The 14390-nt window shown below is 48.5% G+C and overlaps 1 long non-coding RNA gene across 2 annotated transcripts in view; it reads left to right on the top strand.

Moving 5' to 3' along the window:
• Positions 1-14390, top strand: part of Gm29683 (predicted gene, 29683) — a 158985-nt gene that overhangs the window by 1048 nt on the left and 143547 nt on the right. The gene's annotated exons all lie outside the window — the stretch shown is intronic.

The raw sequence follows: 14390 nt of genomic DNA, 5'->3' as shown, positions 1-14390 counted from the left end.
GACCGGAAAGAGGGAAAGAGAGAAGAGTAAAAGTTTCCAATTTAGGACTCAGAACCTCCTTCAAATTGAAGCTTTGGGGCTTGAGGTTCTTGTGAACTTTCTTCCGTCTGTTTTTGTCTCTGCACCTTATTGCCACTGCTCAGTGGATGCTAGGGCCCTCTCAGGAATTGCCTCTTAGCTCCTAGATCTATCAGCAACCATCTTCTCCACAAGTTAGCATTCTCACCTCAAAGCCTAGGAACTCCCAAGAACCTGGTCATGCCTCTACAGCTGCCCCCTGGAAAGATGCCCCTTAAATCCTGCTAGGAATGTGAGATATCTCTCTCTAGTATGATCTCTCAGGAACCTGTTTTAACTTAGTAGAAAAGGGACAAGCCAGCCAGAAAACTAAACTGGCTATTTTCCTGGTGCAGCCCTATAATTTCTGAGCGGGAGCACTGAGAGCCTTCTAATCTGCCGTGCATGGAGCACAGGTTGTAGAGAGGCAGAGAACTCACACCGCCTCTTGCCCAGGCTGCCCAGAGACTACCCTACCAACCCCAAGGAGCACAGAATTTTTCCTAAGAGGCTAACTTTGGCTTGCTCAGGTAGAAAATAAAGGGGGCTTAGATACCACCACCATCTCTCCCTTCACCCACAGTTCTCAGGCTGGCCATCATTTTACCCATGGAATCTAGTTGAACACCCTAAACACACACAAGAGAGAGAGAGAGAGAGAGAGAGAGAGAGAGAGAGAGAGAGAGAGAGAGAGTTAGAGAGAGACTTAGAGAAAGAGAGACTTAGAGAGAGAGAGAGAGACACTTAGAGAGAGGTCAAACACATAAGTAAAAACTACATTAGATGGAAGTTCCATGTCGCTTTCAAAACAGATAAACCACACAGTTCTTCGCTGGCCCAAAAGCAAGGCACTCTACATTCAAAATTTATTTTCAGCATGGAAAGGGTGTTGTTTCTTATTACACTTGGCTTTGGGGTGAAAAGAAAATGAAACAAAGATTCACCATAGCATAGCAGTGAGTTAATTTTCTGTGTATTTTATAGTCTAGTCCAGTGGATATATTTAAAGGAAGATAAACACCTTAACTGACCAACTGGTTGAAACAAGGGCAAATAGTCAGTTGCACATTGGAGGAAAAGAATGTGTAATTCATAATTCCTGGCCATTGTTACTTTCATTGGTCGAAAGGCAGACGTGCTGAGGATTGCGTTTTCTGATTATGTCTGAAAATGGAGAGGAACCAGGCTCCAATAGGCCAGCCACAGTCCTGGCAAAGCCTCGGTGAAACCCCAGCGGTCAGAAGGAATGGATTTCTGTGGAAATCATAACTGGGAGGTTATAGCTTCATAGGCCCCGCTTCATGGAAGGCATGGGCCACGGCAGAATGACTTAAACACACCGCAGCCTGAACTGGTGGCCTCCTGACTATGTGTCTCATTCATTTTATCTTTTCTCTGAATGCAGCTTAGGTGACGACCGTTGAGCTGTGAACGTATGCTTCTGTGTTTTTTTTTCCTTTGCGCATCTCCTTTGAGAATTGTGGGTCACAGATGATGGTGTTCTTTTGCACCAGTGGGGAAAGAGGCCTGTGTGTTTCGGCTTCTTTGGAGATTTTAATAAGGAAAAAGAACGAGTTAGGCTGCAGGAGATTTGGAGGCTTGGTCGCGTTATTCCAGTTTCCGAAGCGAGGTGGCGCTCCAGGGCACTGCACTGCGCCCGGGTTTCCGCAGCTGAGCACCAGCTTCGTAGAGTTTGCTCTGGAAGGCAGTAAAGTCCAGGAGCGATGTAAACGCAGAGTTCCTAAACGTTCTGTGCAGAGTCCAGGGGTACTCAGACTCTCTCAGGCCTAGTGGCCTACATGAGTAAGAGAAGACCCGAAGCCGCTTCTGGGGGTGAAGGGGGGGGGAGGGGAGAGGGTGGCTGCAGGGAGGGCAGACCAGCCAAGGCCCGGGCAGGCTCTGTGTTGAATCTTCCTGGAATCTCTAAAGTTCCAACTCTTGATGGGTCCGGAGCGGTTCTAGAATGCTGTAGAGAGAGCTCGGCCGGAGCCATCCTCCCTATTTCCCTATCTGCGGTGGGCTGGTTAAAATTCACGGAGGAGGTTTCTCCCCATCCACTGGGCTCTATCGACTTAGTCTCCCACCCTCTCACCCCCACCCCACCCCATCCAAAAAAGAAGAAACAAGAAATAAGAGGAGGATGAGGAATAAGAAGAAGGGTGTGTGTGTGTGTGGGGGGGGGGTGTATTCGTGCATCCCATGGCTTTCATTTTGTTTTCCAAACTGGATCTTTTTTCTCTTTTTTTCTTTACTGCCATTTCTTCTCTTCTGTTTTCTTTTCTGTACATTTTCTTTCATTCCCTTATTTCGTTAGTTTTTGCAACCCATTGGTGACGAGGGAGGGAGGGAGGGAGGGAGGGAGGGAGGGAGGGAGAGAGAGAGAGAGAGAGAGAGAGAGAGAGAGAGAGAGAGAGAGAGAGACCAAATAAATGGCAGCAAAAAAGTGAAGAAACAATTTTGATTTATTGCATGGATTTCAATCCATGCGATTTCGTTTTCACCTCGCTTCTACATTTCCCGAGTCTCAGGCTCATAAAGGCTAATAAAGACGCAGGAGAGGAAATGCCCCTTAGACCTCTTTGGAAATGATGATAGAAGTAATAGTGGCGGTAGTCCCTCTGCGCAGCACTCCTGTATAATGGAGATGTCACTGTGGTTTTGCAGTGTGGCTCCGAGGACCAACAGTCGTGCAAAATTTGTGCCCATGCTCTGAGGGCCTCTTTTCAGCTTCCGGGTCTAGTGGGTCCCCTGAACCATGCGATGTTCTCCTTCCCCAGTGGCCTGTACCTTCAGGCTGCCAGGAAACTTTTTTCCTCCTCACAGTGTTGCAAACTTGCAGCTTAACTGTGTGTCTCTTTTAGCCCCCACTTCACCCACTTTCGTCGAAGTTTTAAAGCAGAAACAGCAGGATTTTGAACCCAACTTAGGACTCTAGAGAAACTCAGAGGACCAGGTCATTAGGAATGTTAACGGACAACCAAGAATTATAAACATGATCTGAAAGTCTCTTCCAATTCATTTAAGTATTTATTTGTGCTAAGTGATGAAAGGTGACGGATGAGAAATAGACATCTTTTAAAAATAATGATGTCAGAGGAGCCTTTACCCTGTCGATTGCTATAAATCAGCGTTGAGAAAGACAAACGGGGGGGGGGTGTTATTTGGCCACCTAACGGGCTGCATTCACTGGGCTGCAGTTGGCCTGTCAGCAACGTGAAGCAGCGGTGAAGCTTTGGTCTGGGGAATGGCAAGGAACGAGGGGAGGATCAAGGCCCACAAAGAGCCAAAGGGGGACATGCTGGTGAGCCTGCTGGTTTCCACTTGAATTCCCATACTAGTGATAGATTTGGCTTAAGGTAGTGTGTCCAGGCCAGGCAGATGACAGGCCTTAGGAATTCGGGGAGGCTATAGTCACTCAAAGTTCTGAATGTCACATTATAGAGGGAGAGCAGGCTCTGTTTCACAGTCTGTCAGGGGTTTGGAAGACTCCATGAATGTTACCTTTTGAAAATACTCCCCCACCCCCGTTCTCTCTCTCTCTCTCTCTCTCTCTCTCTCTCTCTCTCAATTTTCTCGGCCCAAGAGGAAGCTTCATGCTCTCTATGACACAGACTGGTCTCCACAAGGAGAGAGGATCCGAGCCCTATAGGTAGGAAATGACAGGTGTCTGCAGGTTTGAGGTGAAGGTTGCTGGCGCTGCTCTTGTACCAGCCAGAAGATCAAAAAACGACTTCTGAAAAGGGCAGAACGGGGTGGTATTTTAAAGTTTACACTGAGCTTGTAGAGACAATCAGTTCTCAACCACTTCCTTTTCAGTCACAGAAAGGCCTGGAGTGCTGGGATAGGGTTTGAGAGAGAAACGAGCTTAAGGAACCGGGCAATCTTGCCAGAGACTTCTGCCCCTACCACTTTTCACACCTGCGCTGCCCAGTTTCCAGTTCAACCCTGAGCCAGAGAGGCTGCCTAAGCCTCTGGCCTCTGGGTCTGCCTGTTTTGTCCCTTCCAAATGCTTCTAGCAGGCACAGATGCTCTCACGGTCGCGTCCCTCTGGTGCATCTTGGAGAAACACTGGCAAACAGTGCTTTTCTGAGGAGCAGAAGGGCTGCTTAAGCGCCAGCAACAGGTCCATGCTGAGATTCCTCTGTCCTTCACCGGCCCCTCCTTCCACCCTCGCTACTGGGGTCCGCGGGGTAAAGGGGGGGATCTACTTCCCCCTTCCTCCTGGGTCACCCACAACAACCCAGGAAGGCAAACATCAGGTTTGCACTGTTTCTTTGGATAAACGCCTGGCTAAATGCTTCTAATAATGAATGGCCTTTCGCTGGACACTCGCTTGAACCGAAGAGAGGACCTCACTGGAGAACACCAAAAAGAAAATAACTAGAAAGTGGAAAGGAACACGGCCGGCGGCGGCCTCTAGGATCCAGACAAAGACATCTGAGTCTGTCCCTTTGCAGTCGCCCATCTCTCCTTCCTGCCTAGAGATCTGATTTGGTCCTACTGCGGCTCCCTAAGAGCCTTTAGATCCGACGTCCCTTCACTGGGGACCTTGAGCTGAGATCCCAGGGCTGGAAGGCTCCGATTCTAGCCGGAGCTGGAACCTGGTGGCCTCAACACTTGCGGGATGCTGCTACTGGGCCACAGTCCCTGCCTTGCCCACAGGAACCTAAACATCCCCGCGTCCTAGGTTAAGGTGGTTAGGGCGAGGGGGTAGGCTCCTGGACCAGCCAGGTCGAAGCGATGAAACAGCAACTTCTTCTTCTTCTTTTTTTCCCCCTGGCAGGGAGGAGGGAAATTCGTCGGAGGAGGTCGGTGGAGACTCCTCCTTCGCTCCGCCCGGAGGCAGCCAGAGCTCCGCTAGCGGTGCGTCTCCGCCCGCCCGAGCGTTTCCATAAATCAGGCCGCTGGCAGGCTGCTAATTAGCTCCGGCCGAAAAGAATGAGAGTTCTGTAGCACACGGTGGGTTGGGAGTGGGGGCCCAGTAGGTGGGAGATCAGAATTCCCCAGGATTAACGGGGGGACTCCTTGGGGGCATCTCCGCGCTCCCTGCCCGAGCCACCTCCGATCACCTCCTGCCAGCAAAGGCCCGCAAGTTCGGGCCTCCAGATCCCGCGCCTCCCGCACTGCGCGCACCTCTGCAGTCGACCTGGCCCGCCCACCCACGCCGAGGCCCCCTCTCCCACTCGCTGAGCATGCCTGGCGTTAATTAACTCCCCCTTCACCCGGTGCAGTATCGGAAGACTTTCAAAACTCGTCCCAAAGTGTTTCCTTCTCAAGCCTGAAGGCAGCGTTTGGAACGACCCGCAGAAAAGGGGGGCGGGGTGTGGATCTGGGGGAAGGGTTGGTTGCACCGGGATTTGAGATAACAAGACTTCCCCAGCGATTGTGTGGGTAGAGGGATGGGCTGTTGTAACCTCATCCCCTCTCCCCTAGTGAAAAGGCAAGACGGTCAGGGAAGATTAAAAATAACATTAAAGTTGGATTATTGATTTCCATGTAAATTGCCAGCCGAGAGAGCTACTTCTGTTTATTTTCTCTTTTCCTCCCCCACGCTTCTCTAAGCCCTCTGGGCTCTGCGCCCTCGGAGCCATTCCCACCCTCCTTAGGGACGAGACTCCTAGATGACATCACCAAGGAGAACGGCGGCCTCCCCGCCCCTGGCCTCAAGACCCCTGAGCAGAGATTGACAGGTGTCTCTAGCAAAGACAATGCCTTCCAGGTGTCAGTATTCCCGTTCCACCCCTCCCACTCCGCCCTCTTTGCTCCTTTCCCTTAACAACTCTCCTACCCACCCACTCTTCCTCCACGAGGCTTGTTCCTACCCCACCCCCACCCCCAACTCCTTGCTCTTTGCATCTGGGCACTAAGCTTCAGGTCCTGAGACTTAGGCAGGGAGCCGACGCCGAGGGGCCCGGATGGCGCTGGTGTTGTTTGTGCCCGAGGGGGAGGCCAATCCGAGATGCCAAAGGCTCGAGTGAGGGTCCAGGAGGTGGCAGGGCCCAAAGCGGGTAAAGGGTAACCGAGTGAGCATTTTCAAGGAGCCAGCTCAGTCTCTAGATTTCTGTCTTGACGTTATTCTCTACCCTCCACCCGCGATCTCTCCTCTTCTCTTCTCTCTCTCTCTCTCTCTCTCTCTCTCTCTCTCTCTCTCTCTCTCTCTCACACACACACACACACACACACACACACACACACACACACACTATAACAGACGCGAAGATAATCCCACCATCTGGCAAATCCCAAATTTGGCGGCCAGGCTAGGAAAGCAACAGCGACATCTCATCCGGAGAGTGGGTGTCTGGTCCTGCCCCACTCCCCGGAACTGGGGAAAGGGCGCTCGGCTTTGCACTCACTAGTCCCCATCTCTTCAACGTCCTTGCCCTGGCCTGGTAATCTTGGGTGCTTTCTCCTCATCTGAGCAACTACTTTGGGATTCAGAAGAGAGGTGATGCAGTTAGGGTTCTTCCGCCGAGCAATGAACTGAAACCCAAATTCAGCTTTATTATGTATAACCGAATGTAATTCATAGCTAGGTGGCCTGTCGTCGGCGATTTAAATCGCCTGGTGATAAGGATCGCACTTATTAGATTTCTTCAAAGACACTGGGGGTTTCTATCTCTCTCTCTCTCTCTCTCTTTTTAAAGGAGGGCATTTGTGCTAAATTGCCCAGTGCTGGTGTGATAACTGTCAAAAGTTTGACATCAAAGGGGCTAATATTATTCAGTTACCAGAGAAGCTGTCTGTCTAAATAAGAATATCTTAATTACAGCATCACAAAGGTAGAAAAGGGGTCGAAACTGAAAGGGGAGAGGTATCCAGCCTCCTCCTTTGATGCGCTATCTATATTACACGGATGCGTGTTCTTAATCAGGCCTAGTCCGATTTCCTTCCCTCTCCCCTTCGGTTCTCTGAACTTTATAACTATATGTAAACACGGCGTCACTGAGGACATAATCTTCTTGGGTTCTTATTAGAAGAAATTTCCATCCTCTCCCGTTCTAGATTAGGCAGTGGAGTCCGCTCCATCAATGAAGGGACGAAGGTTTCGTGGACAATAATGTGGCAATTGTTGATGGTTTGTGACCCATAAAATGTGGAGGTGACTGTTCTGGCTTTGGTATGTAATTATGCAAAACACTTTCCATAAAGACTTGCCATTCGATCTAATGGCAGTTCCTCTGGTCTATTTCAAAAAAGGGAGGGCCCATGTACGGAGAGAGGAAAGTAACATTTGTTTTAACACAGGTTTTATGGGTGTGTGTGGTATGGAGGGAGATAAATACAAACACGTCCTATCTCTGCCCAAAGTATTTTTTTCAGTCAAATTAAAATAATTACGAGGGGGTTTAATAAGTTAATCATAGCAACACGGCATCCAAACACGTAGAGGGGGTGTCAGCCCACCTTCTCTGGACCCGGGACTGCTTCATATTGGTGATTCATCCCCAGGGTCTGCTTGGGCGCAGTTTTGTCTCTGTCTCAACTTATTCAACAGGGCAACCTGTTGGGCTCTAAAACTCCTGTCAGAGGCTGAAACCAAGACAAGGGCCTCCAATGTCTTCACCCTAGTGCCTTGTAGGTGGAATATTTATTTGGCAGAGAGCATTTAAATATAGCAGTTCTATTTTAGGAATTATGCCCATCTACTCCCCCTCAGTACCCTTTATCCCCACTGTAGCAGGGCAAGATTGAATGAATGTCCAGGGCAGGAGTCACTGATTTGGAAAGAAAATTTAAACTCAGTACACTCAGGGATGCACGGGCCCCAAACTGGGCATGTTTGAACCATGGAATGTTCCCCCGCCCCCCTGCACTTTCTGAGATTTTGTTTTGTTTTAAATAAAAATAAAAGGAATCTAAAAGGCCAGGAGGAAAATAAAGTGGAATCAAATGGAGGGTCATCATTGGTCTACAGCCAGCACTGACTGCTGGTTAAAAAACAGGAGAGTGTGTGTGTGTGTGTGTGTGTGTGTGTGTGTGTGTGTGAGAGAGAGAGAGAGAGAGAGAGAGAGAGAGAGACTAAGCCCCCATCTTGTTGGAGAAGTGTCCCATGTCCCAGGGCTAGATGTCAGAGAGTGAGTCCTGGCTGACTGAGGCGCTGTGACATTGTACGGGCACTTGCAGACACTGGAGATAGATATTTTTTTCCAAGGGGGAAACTGATGATTAAAAAAAAGAAGAAGAAAATCATCTAAATATCAAAGTGACACAGGGGAGACCTGGAAAAATATTTAAGCTAATGAAAAGCAAATAAAGAAGCTGGCACTTAGGCTGAGAAATTAAATATTATGTTTAAGATGGTGCTTTTGTACGGGCTTGGAGATTTCCGATTCATGTTCACATAATAAACACTCAGGTTTGTCATCTGGAGGTGCAAATCTGAAAGATATTCCAACAAATGAAGTGCTGGCAGCCGGAGGAATAAAGAGATCGGTGCCTGTCAGGGGTCAGGCAGCTTGAGATTGCTTCTAGAGATCTTTTGAAAATTTCACAGGATTGAAGGCTTAGGGGCTTCACTGCGCTCGCATTTCAAACTCAGATCAGTGGGATCACAGTAAAAAATAGAGGTCTGGAAAATTTTGATGCAAAGATGGTCATGGTTGTAGGGCTTCTCTCCGTTTTCTCTGTCTGTCTGTCTGTCTGTCCCACTCCCCCCTGCTCTCTGTGTTTATCTATCTGTCTGCCTGTCTGTCTCTGTCTCTCTCCAGATATTCTGACATGACTGTGATCCTGTGGATGACAAAGTCGTAAAAACAGAGAGAGAGAGAAAGAAAGAAAGAAAGAAAGAAAGAAAGAAAGGAAACTACATCCTAGTCCTAAAACTTCCGTTTAGTCAACAAGAATTTGAGTTCTTATTTCCAATAAAAGACTGAAACAACAAACAAACAAAAACAAAACAACCAAAGCAAACAACAAAAATAAAACCACCCTGAAGAGTTCACTTCTAGCAAGCATCGTATGTTCAAAAGAGCTTTAGATTTCATAATTAATGACTGACTACTACACGCTTAGAGTTTTGCTTCTCATTTCCCCTCCATGGGATAATACTTCATTTAGTTCACACTCTAAGATCAACATCCACTTTGATATTAGACAAATTGTCAATATTGTCAACTCTATACAAATCAGCATCTACAGGCATTATTGCATGAATATACACTTAAACACAGGCACCCCTCCCCATCCTTAAAAGATTGGCCCGGCTGTCTCTTTAAAAGTAAAAGCTCACTCAAATTTTGCTCCCCAAGATATCAGCACTTCCTGGATCAAATAAATCAATTATCCCAATGATTGGCCCATCAGGGGGAAACAATAAGAGAATCCGGATACTATGACTTATATGTGACTAGAACAACCTAAGAAACTCTAAAAGGAGAAGCAAGGGGCTGGGTATGCAGCCAGGGGAGCATTCAGACACCACCCTGGGAACAACAACCACAACAAATCTGCAAAGAAGCAAAAGTGAGAACCAGAAAAAACAATTACTATATATGATTGGGCAAACTTTAGGAAGAAAAAGGGAACTGATTTAACATTGCTTTGGCTGTTTTAACTCTGACTGTTGGAAACAGGTTTTTGTTTTTTGTTTGTTTTGTTTTAAGAAATATTGTGAATTAGAATTTAGTCTTCTTGAGCCCCAAACCATGACCATGAGAAAGGAGATTTCAGTGTGTGTCCCTGCAGTGCACACATTACGTGTTGAGAAGTATGGAAGAGGAGACATGTGGAGGGGGAGGGGGGAGGTCTGTTTTTTTAACACAATAATGTACGAAGGTGGACAGAAAAAGAAACGTGCAGATATTGCCCTGATAGGTTTCCTAAATTCAAATCTTTGAACATTTGAACCTTGTCCTGGTCAAGGGAGACACTCTAGGGTTGGAGTGCAGAGGCTAAACTTAGAGGCTGCCTGACAGGTCCCATGTGCAAAGCAGAAGAAAATTTGCCACCCCCCCCCCCCCCGTTGCAATCCAATCCAGAGACCACCAAAGGCCCTCAAGTTGCATATTCGAGCCAGGAAACTTGGCATTCTGGAAGTTTAGAAGACTGGTCGGATATCTGGGAGCGGCTGCTACTCTCAGGTGGTCAAACCCACGCTAGAGGGATAAAAAGAAGCTCTAAGCACACTGTAAAACATTTGAGCAGAGATGCAGATGGGGGGCTGTATAGGGTGTTCGGAGCGGGGCCACCTACCTATAAGGCTCCCAGGCTCTTGGTCTCCCGCTGCGAAGAAGGGAGGTACTCAATTGGGCTTTGAAAGAAAGATTTTGCGCCCTGAATTTGCAGGGGTTTCTCCTGGAGTTCTGGATGGGCGCTTGCGTTAGAAAATGGGCAGGAAGCAGAAAATATAAGGGAATGAGCAGAGTTGGAAAGCGGATCCTGCCTTGCCCTGGGCAGCGTAGGTAGAGGAGGAACCGAGTCCCTAGTGGGCATCCGGGTAGAGTAGGGCAGCCACTGGCTGGCCAAGAGTCCCAGAGCTCTTCCGAAACAGGCCGGAGAGATTCCACACAGAATGAGGTCTGGGCGTTAAGTCCTGCAGTGTTTAGAGCTGGCCTGACTCTCTTTAAAAACAACAACAACAACAACAGCAACAACAACGACAACAACAACAACAAAACACTTCAGTGTATCGATCTGGTAGGCAATCCACTTTGTTCATAAAACAAGCGTGTTCTCATGCTGGGTGGAAATGAGATCCACAGGACCCGGGCTTTGCCAAGGACTGGCGCGGGATGTCCCTTTGGCTACTTAACCAAGCTCTCCAGGGGCAAGAACCCTGGAGGGCAGCAAACCCAGATCACAGGCAACCAGAGACTTCTTTTTTTAACCACCGCCAGCTTAGATAACCTTTCTCCACTGTTCCGCTCTCTCTTTTAAAATAAAATAAAAAGTAGAACACACACACACACACACACACAACCCCAAGAACTTAGAAAAGGATCGTATTCAGGAGGTAAGAGGCTTCTCTGATCTTGGGGTGAAACGCTGCACCTACGTTTTAAAGCAAACAAAGCCGAAAGCAGCCCAAACGCTTCTGGTGTTGCGCGGACCTGGGTTCCCTTGTTGCCTTTGGGGCAGAACGAAGGCGGGGCACATTAGGAATTCAAACTCTCAGGCTTGGCCTTGGCTTTGCTCTGCCCTGTGGCTCCAGAATCAAGGGACCCTGAGCACAGACTGCTCACCCTCTCAATAAGCTGGCTGCCAGAGAAGGGCGCAGCCCACAGCAGGACGGAGCTGGCTCCAGTGTAGAACTCAGTAAGAGGCACCTGAGGCTAGGCAGCCGCTGCGTGGCCTCACCATAAAGGGTGCCCTCCCTAAAGGCAAATGCGGAAAGCCTCGGCGGGCAGTCGCCGCGAGTTGGGTGAGAAGAGACTATCTCCAAATCATTTGAAGCTCCATCACACCTCTCACAGGAAAGCTTCTGCCACCTCAGGCCCCGTATTGTCCCGCTGAGTTAGGGACAACATGCTAGGACCCCTGAATGATGTCTGGGTATTTCAGGATTTTTTTTTTAAGTAAGAAGGACCCCAAAACTCCTGGCAATGTTTTTCTTTTTTATTTCTTTTTTTTCTCTTCCTTCCTTCCTTCCTTCCTTCCTTCCTTCCTTCCTGTCTGCGCCTTCCCTTTCTTTCTTTCTTTCTTTCTTTCTTTCTTTCTTTCTTTCTTTCTTCCTCTCTTCTTTCTCTCTTTCTGGTGGGCGGGCGGTATGACTCGCAGTAAATAAAATCCCTTTTCAAGCTATCTTCACTTCAACCTCAAAGGAAGGAATAATAATTTTATCTTTTACTTAAAAGCATGCGGTGGCTGACTGGAGCCCGTCTCTTCCTCCTCCAGCTCCTCTCTCCCTGCTTCATTTCTGTTGATACTCATTTCCTGAGGAGAGGCACGAACCTTGACTTTTCCAAGAGTCCATGATGTCTGTGAGCTGCAGAGAACCTAGACCTAAAACCTCAGCAGGAGCGAACTGGGCCCTTCCTCAGGGGCCTACAGACCATTTTGGCTGGGGCTCATTGGGGACTATTTTCCAAAGATAGGAAACTCTACCATTAATTGCACCAACTGGCAGGTGAGTGAGTTCAGGGCGGCTTCAGGAATCACCCCAAGTGACCTCATTGTCGCCACAGACTACTGACACTCTCAACCAAGGAAGAAAATAGGGGAAACTTCAGGAGATCTTTCTGATTCCATGTCCAGTTTTTAGGACTTCGTGCTAACTTTTTGTTTGTTTGTTTGTTTTTGGTCCAGGTAGATTAAGCGCTTTAGGGTTAATTCTAAAGGTGTGGGGTTAAAAAAAAAAGGTGACTTGTGTCTAGCTGGATTCAGTCGCAGTTAGTTACCGACATCCCAGCTGTGCGGACCATGCGCGCCATTTACTGTAATTGAATTGCTGTTATAACACCTTTCAGGGGACAGTAAAGCCTTTCAAAAAAAAAGTTCTGTTTGCGGCCCGAGGCTGCCTGTGCCACTGCTGAAGTAGCAGACCACACTCCAGGCAGGGCTGCCTCACTGGAGCACCGCTTGGCAGACCCTGCTGGAAAGCCCAGAAGCTGGTCCCAGGAGAATTGAGCTGAGCTACAAATGCCTTTGTTCTTTCTAATACTCCTGGAACTCCTGGGAAGGTAGATGTCCCTCTCTGAACTGGGATCTGAAGCTGAACTACTGAAGTGGCCATCGTGAGACATAGCAAGGCAGACAGTGAGGGAAAAAAAAAATCTATTTTTGTAGGAGTTCCACATAGCCTAGATTTTTGTCTTTATGTCTCTGTTTAATTTGAACTCCGGAGCTATTTGCTGCTGCAGGAGTTGGATAGCATCACACCCACTTTCCAATAAGGTTGTCTGTCACTTGGTTAGGGGCTACCCCCACCCCCCAAGCGCTGAATTATTTGTTTCGTACAGTGCCCTCTATTAGACCACCTCTCTTGCTGAATCTACCTCCTAAACTCCACCTCCCTCAGGTTTTGCCAGAGAGTGACTACCCTGATTCTCAACTTCTATAAACATCCACCCCACCCAGTCCTTACTCAACTTTCACCCTCTTTTACAAACCTGCCCTCTCCTCTGCAGTCTGTCCTCCGATGGGAAGGACAAACCCTTTTCTTTGCCACCTCTCACTCTTTGAGACTCCTTCCCACCCCCACCCCCGCCCCCTCACACTGTAGAGTTTTCTGGGTACAAAGCACACCTTGGAGTTTTCTCTCTGTTAGGACAGCTAGGATCCTCCTAGCCTTCAGTGTAGCCTTTGGCTCACTGGCCTCATAGCTTCAGGTACAAAGCTAAGTAGGATGCGGTTTGTCCACCGTACAGCCTCAGGGTTGTCATGGCTGGTTTTGGTAGACTCCATGGAAAAGGCAGAAAGAGAACCCTGGGAGGCTCCCTAGGAAGGTGGGTGGGAACAACTGAAGAAGCTGGGAAGTACAGTCTTACCCCTACACAAACATTTCCAGCCCACAATGGACCTCAGTATGTGGGGCAAGGGCCGATGACTTGGAAAGACTCAGGGGTCAAGGTTGGGGAGGAGTATGAGAGCCATAGGAGATTTTGGCCTCTTCCACTGGCCAGTGTGTGGGTCTCCATTTGACCTCTCTGCTGGGAACCCTTCAGTTGTCCTTTCCAGAGACCACAGGTCCACTGCTCTTGAAAGCGTCCTATAAAGTGAGTGTGTACCTCTTAGTCCTGAGAGAGTGAATGTGCTATACAATTACACCACCAACTCCACCCCACCACTAAGGGGCACACCTTTCGTTGAAACAGAATTCTGATTTTTCCCGTGTGTTCTGGAGGTGGATTGGGTTGGTGAGTTGTCACCACCACACTAGACTTCAGAGGAGGAGAAATGGTTGAGGTGGAGGTGGAAATGGCTGGAGTGTCTGCAAGACTGGAGTGCTGGGCTCCAGCTCTGAGCTGCCCTGGGAGCTGTGGTCAGGATGAATTGTGATAAGAAGCCACCAGGAAGCAAACAGGTTCCACCTTCAGCAGGGAGTCCAAGAATATATGATTTGCACTTCTTCAGCATCCTAAAGACCTTGCAGGTCTGTGCCTGGCTTTCTAGGTTTCCTTCCAAGTTCAGGGAGGTATTCAAGGGGGGGGGGCTCCAGAGCACCTTAAGGGTCCAGAGAAAATCCTCTTGTGTGGACTCAGTATTAGGCAGCTCTAAGCCACTCTGAGAAAGGAACAGCAACCAAGCAAGGGAACTCTTGTTACCTGCTCTGGCTTCACTGCACTGCTCTATTCCAGCCCCTGCCACCGGTCCTGATAGAACCCATATTCTTTCAGTCTCAACATGCCCATCTCTAGACTTGGCTGCAGCCATTTCCACTGCGTTATTCACAG

Source organism: Mus musculus, chromosome 7 (genome assembly GCF_000001635.26).
Source record: "Mus musculus strain C57BL/6J chromosome 7, GRCm38.p6 C57BL/6J".
Lineage (NCBI taxonomy): Eukaryota > Metazoa > Chordata > Mammalia > Rodentia > Muridae > Mus > Mus musculus.
This window is presented reverse-complemented; position numbering and strand designations above follow the sequence as displayed.